Here is a 6,313-nt window from a genome sequence, read left to right on the forward strand (position 1 = left end):
TGTCCTTCAATACTGTCTCTTCTTCCTATCAGAGAGTCCACCATTGTTTGGGGGTGTACGAGCTTTTTGTCCTTCAGCAGAAACTTCAGGTCTGGTGAAGTTAGAGGGGACTCAATGAAAGTAGGATTGGGAACATGAGAGTCAAAGACAAGCCTGGAATTTCACAGAGTGCCCTTGGCCTGCCCTAGGCCAAGGCTCTAGTTTCTCTTCCAGAGAAACTCTCTTTCATCAGGGTAATAGTTTTGGCAACTTGGCAATGACTGGGGGTGAATGAAGAGTCTCAACCAAACACTCAGAATCAAAGTTGAAAGTCAAGACCCGCACTATGTCCTCCACTCGCTTTATTTGCCAGTGCTGCCACCAGCCTCTGAAGCGGACTCAGTTCATGAGGACCTTGGTCCTTGACATCAGCCAAGAACCTGCAGCTTCAAAGCTCCCCTCAGTTCAGGAAAAGCCAGGAGAAACTCTGGAGGAAAGCTCTATCCCCGGGGTGCAGACAGATGTTAAAGAGTGGCAAGATGGTGCCTCTGGCAGGACCCTCCCTGGCGATGGCAAGACATCCAGGTATAGTTCCAGCAACATCACCCTGCTTGGGAAGTTGGGCTCTGGGAGAACTCTCAACAGCATCCAGAAGGCCATTAGGGGCATTTAAAAAATGTTATTTATAAAATTAAATTTAACAGGAGGCCATTGATCAATAAGAGCACATATAAACATTTCTATAGCATTTGAACTGTTGGTTATGTTGTACATGCATAACCCAAAGTCAAATCATTTTCTGTCACCTTATATTTGTTCCTCTTCACAGAAAATAAAAATCAAAATGTCAAAATAACCTGGAGATGTTTTCTCTGAACATATGTCTATGTTTGCCAGTGCTGCCACCAGCCCCTGAAGCGGACTCAGTTCATGAGGACCTTGGTCCTTGACATCAGCCAAGAACCTGCAGCTTCAAAGGTTATCAATGTCACCCTATTAAAATTAATAATAATAATAATAAAGTAAAAAAAATACCAAAACTAAAAAAATAAAAAAAACAAAACAACCAGAAAAAATAAGAATAAAATACATAAAAATAAAGAAAATAAAATTCAAAACAGAGAAATAGAAAAAAGAATAAGAAGAAAAAAAGAAAAAAATGAAGGAGAAAAAGGGAAAATAAATTTTAGTTTTGGGATGTTTCTTTTAGTAGGTGTCTATATTACAAGTTTTATCTCTGTGAAGTTCCTGGGTTGTGCTCTGCTGAGATGTGGACAACAGCAGTGATGTAGGTGGGGCTGCAGTCACATTGGTTTATCTTCCCCTCTCCCCCTCTATCTCACCACTCCTGGCAGAAGACCTAGTCACTCCAAGTTTCCTCTTTGTACCCCTCAGACAAAATCCAGAGAGCCCAAGCTTCCATCTTTCTTGTAGTCCAGCAGAGAAAGAAAAAACCCAGTCACTCTGAGTTTGTCTCCCCTTCTCCCCAGAGCTGACTGCAAATGCGTTTTATCTTCCGCCCCCCTTTTAATCTCATTCCACCTTTAGTTCATTTGGTGCTTGGATTTTTCAGGCACACCTGTGAGCCCATCTGGTGTTCTTTGGCTGTGTTATAGTTGTTCAATTTGTTGAAATTTCAAGGGGAGGGATCAGGAGTATCTCTCACACCACCATTACTCTGACGTCAGTTAGGGACATTTTTGACATCCTTTCTAGTGAAGATGTGGACCACGCCCTGTGTGAGAACTGTACTGACAATCTTTTGGAACAGCTGGACACTCAACTCACTATCTCAGAATCTGAGAGATAGAACTACACTGTTTGGAGACCGGGGGAGAATAAGTGAGGACAATAAGGAGACAATGCAGGAGTTGCTGAAGGACATGGAGCTGGGGAAAGTGAGGCTTGTCTAAGAGCTGGAGGAGGTGGAAAAGAACTGAGAAAGAGCTTGTGGCTCTGGAGGCAGCCCAGGCAGAGACTGAGATGCTGACCAGCAGGCAAGGCAGCACTATGGGGACTACAGTAACCTGCAATGGCAACAATTGGAATTGCATAATAAATTGAGGAGTGTGGAGAACTGGCTGCTGCTGGATGCCTAGACCTAGCTAGCCTGGCTGGAGAAAACCAATGCCTTCAGGTCAATGTTTGAGATCCCCCATGACGTCCCTTTGGCCATCATCAATAACTTCAAATTGGGCTGCGTCCCCACTGTACCCATGTGCTGGAATGAATTAACACAGCCTGGTAGCAGGCAGCTTACTACTCCTGGCCCTAACACAGTTGGTCTGGAGTTTCAGAGGTATCCACTCAGCCGCTGTGGAAACCATTCCCATCTGATGTCTTTAACAGAAGACCTCACTGAGCTTCCTTTATTCTGTAACAGGGGGCAGAGTGTAAAAATTTGACCAGGCAATGATAGATTTCCTGGACTGCATGAGCAGTGCAAGGAAGAAACAGGAAGCCCAGAAGGTTGCTGAACTCAGGCAGCCTTGGTGGTGAGCAGGTTGTTGTTATAGGCATCCTGGCCCTGGAGCAGGCTGTGGTAGGTGGCAATCTCCTGCTCCAGCCTTGTCTCGATGTCCACGAGCTGCTAGTAACCCAAGTTCTGCCGCTGGGTGTCAGCACGAACATCACTCAGCTGGGTTTTAATACAGCTTATCAGTGCCTGGATCTGTGCCAACTGGGTTCCAAAGGAGCCTCCATTTCCACCAGTGTGCCTTCCAGGGCAGCTTTCATGCTGATCTGAGAATGTAGCTTGATCTCCAGACCTCAAAGGGTGTGGTGCAGCTCATTGACCTCTGTGTTGCTCCATGTGGTCAGCGACCTTCTGCTTCTGGTTATTCTCAGCCATGACTATTGGCTTCTCATGCCACTCAGGACCTGGCCACCACCTGGCCTTGGTTTCCTCCTCATGATTTTTCAGGTAGGCCAGTTCTTCCTTCAGGCTTTCAATCTGCATCTTCAGATCGGCTATGGCTAAGGTCAGCTCATCTAGCACCTTGCAGGCCATTGATGTCTCTTCTACACTCATGCGCAGGGCCTACTCGGTCTCGAACTTGGTTCAGACGCCATCTGCAGCCAGATGGGCATTGTTGATCTGCAGGACATTCTTGGAGTTCTCAATGGTGGCACCAAGAATCTTGTCCTGCAGCTCCTCAATGGTCTGGTAGTGGTGGCTGTTATGGCAGGGGCCCAGGTCCCTGCTTCTGTACCAGTCACGGATATTAATGTCTAGGTCGCCGTGGTCCACCTCCAGGGTGCTCACCTTCTCCAGCTAGGAAGCCAGGCAGTTGTTGAGATTCTGCATGGTTACCTTCTCATTGCCCAAATAGAAGCCTGGAGGACACAACCAGGGCACCCACATAGCCACCGCCGTAGAAGGATGAGGATGTGAAGCTGGAGGAGGACACGAACACATCACAGCTGCCTGAGCCCCCGTGGGTGCTGGCCACGTGGTAAGCACTTCTGCACTGAAGAGCTCTCTGTACAGACACCCAGGCCCTGAAGGACGAGGAGGCTGAGGACTGGAGAAGCTATAGGAAGTCATATCAAAGGAGGATGCAACGACTGGTCAGAGGAACTATGAATGACAAGAGGAGTCATGCTTACAAATTTTAAGTGGAGTCTCCCTTGGGTCTCCTTAACATTTTGTTAAAAATAACTTTTTGTTTTCTATGAGGGAGAGGGGCTTTAAAATATTTTATTTGTGAAAATCTTATCAGATCAATTACACAGCCTGGTAGCAGACAGCTTACTACTCCTGGCCCTAACACAGTTGGTCTGGAGTTTCAGAGGTATCCACTCAGCCGCTGTGGAAACCATTCCCATCTGATGTCTTTAACAGAAGACCCCACAGAGCTTCCTTTATTCTGTAACAGGGGGCAGAGTGTAAAAATTTGACCAGGCAATGATAGATTTCCTGGACTGCATGAGCAGTGCAAGGAAGAAACAGGAAGCCCAGGAGGCTGCTGAACTCAGGCAGCCTTGGTGGTGAGCAGGTTATAATTTTAATAATATTGATAAATGACCACACAGACATTAAATGAAGAGGAATGAAAGTGTTGTCCAGAGCAAACCAAAAGCCCCTGCCATCTTCCTCAGCACAACTTGGCTCCCCTTGTACCTTCCTCTTCCCCCTTCCCCACCCGGACAAATTCAAAATGACAGCAAAGATTAAATTACAAGGTGATGGGATAAAGAGTTGTAGAGAAAGAACTGAGGATGAGGATGAGAGCAGAAGGGGTGGGAAAGAGAAGGGTGGAGATCTTCAATTTTTTAATGAGAAAATAAAAGTAATTGGGCTACTGGTGTATGAAGTAGAACTTTGGGAGGAGAGATATTCAAAGATTTTTAAGTTTTTGCTGTGATATAGCAAAAGTGTCAACCTCCCTTCCCTTTTCATCCCTGAGAATTATTATATAAATTCCTACACATTCTTCAATGGAAAATAAAAAGAGCCTAAACCAGCTGATGCTGATGTGGAACTATAAATTCCCAGTGTCACCAAGGCAGAGCAGAGACTTGTCCCTCCTGCCCCTCCCCTTCCAACCTTACTCTTCTCATGCCAACAGTAATCACAATGAGTCCACGGCCACTTATTCAGTATGCCTTGCAGAGAACACAATCTAATATTTTAGACTAAAAGTGATGGCGACCTGGACACTGGTCTTTCTCCAGTAAACATGATCCAATTCTGCCAGTTCCAGCTACAGAGAAGCTTTAAGTAAGAATCACTCCTGAGCCCCATCCCTGCCTTTTCTGGGGACTGCAAGATTCCACCCTTTGTCTCTCTCAGCCCAGAGTGGGCAGAGGGAGGCCACCAGAGCCAATCTTGGTGGTGCTCCTCCAGGGGGCTAGAAGGACCACTCCTTTAAGGCTGGGCCAAATGGCACTTCCTGTTTCAAAGAAAAGGGGCTTGTTCTGGAGAGGGCTCCAGCAGCTTGGCGCCAGCCAGTGGAAGAGGTAAGTATAAGTAAATCATGAAATGCAACTTAACTTTCTCTTGAAATGCAAACTAGGTTTAGGAATCCTGGGGAATGTGTTGGTTTCTTGAGATGCTGGGTAGGTGAAAAGGGTGTGAGTTTGGTGTGGGTGGGCCATGCATGGGCAGGGGCACCGGGCAATGGATGTGTAAGAAGCACAAAGGTTTTCTAAATTCTCAATGGCCGCTGACTGCTCTCTCCTCTGCTCCTGGGTTTCACATCTTCCAAACTGGCCAGTGGAGGTTCACAGAGCTGCCCTAACCTTTCTAGGAGGAATCATTAGGATTTGAATTCTTAAGCTTTTCTAAATCAAAGCTCAGGTTGCTGAGCCCTACCTTCCCAGACTGTGGCTGGGTCAGCCCAAGACCTCAAGCATTTTCACATCTAATTGAAAAGACTGGTCCTTCCAGCCCTCATTCAAGGCCTGCCCTCGTTCCCACTGGGGTACCTTCTCATGCAATCTCCCTCTTCCAGCAACGCTAATTTAAATCAATTCCTTCAGCAGGGGCAGCTGTAGTCCCAACAGCCTGTTTCCCCTTGCTGTGGGATGATGGGCAAATGGGTGAAAGAGAGAGGCTGAAAATACCGGCGAGGGCTGGAATGAAGATAACTGATGCATCCAGGTCTGCTTGGGGGCACAAGGACTTGGCATCTAGAAGGATCCTTGAGGGAGGGAAAGACAGTGGGAGATGGTGAAGAGCGGACAAAGGAGGCTAGGCCTGTCAGCCTTGTATCTCTCTTGAGAACTTGAGAATGAGGATGTCCAAGGCAGAGAAATGCAATGTGAGATGGGGCTTGAGGGAAGTGGGGATGATGGAGAAAAACCTCTGCTGAGGTACAGGATGGTGCCAAGAGCACAGCTGGGATGGCGCCCCTGATTTTTATTGGCACCAGTTCAAATGATTGTGTGAGTCTCCCCAGCAGTGCTTGGGACCCAGCCTCCAAGGATACCAGCCTCCAAGACAGAAGAATGGAGGGTGGCGGATTAGACACTAAGTGATTACTGACCTTGTGAGAACTTCAGTCCAGAATTCTCAGGGTCTAAAAAGATTCATGGCATATATAGACCAATTTGTAGTTCTAACTGGATATATTGTTTGGGTTCTCCAGAACAAAAGAATATATTGAATATATATATATTTCTGATATGTATTATGAGGAATTAGCTCATGCAATATGCAGTTATGGAGAGTGAAAAGTCCCATGATCTGCCATCTGCAAGGTGGAGACACAGGAAAGCCAGTGGTGTAGTTCAGTTCATGTCTGAAGGCCTGAAATGAGAGGAGCCCCTGGTATAAATCCCAAGTCTGAGGGCTAGAGAAGGTGAGATGAAACGTCCCAGCTCCAGTGGT

At 46.7% G+C, this 6,313-nt stretch overlaps 2 pseudogenes; one reads left to right on the plus strand and one right to left on the minus strand.

Annotated features, from left to right (window-relative positions):
- Positions 1 to 325: 325 nt before the first annotated feature.
- On the plus strand, positions 326 to 2,478 carry LOC136329860 (beclin-2-like; annotated as a pseudogene).
- Positions 2,479 to 2,767: 289 nt separating this feature from the next.
- LOC136329861 (keratin, type I cytoskeletal 19 pseudogene) lies at positions 2,768 to 5,613 on the minus strand (annotated as a pseudogene).
- Between the last annotated feature and the right edge of the window lie 700 nt (positions 5,614 to 6,313).

This window comes from Saccopteryx bilineata, chromosome 3 (assembly GCF_036850765.1).
Source record: "Saccopteryx bilineata isolate mSacBil1 chromosome 3, mSacBil1_pri_phased_curated, whole genome shotgun sequence".
In the NCBI taxonomy this organism is placed as follows: domain Eukaryota; kingdom Metazoa; phylum Chordata; class Mammalia; order Chiroptera; family Emballonuridae; genus Saccopteryx; species Saccopteryx bilineata.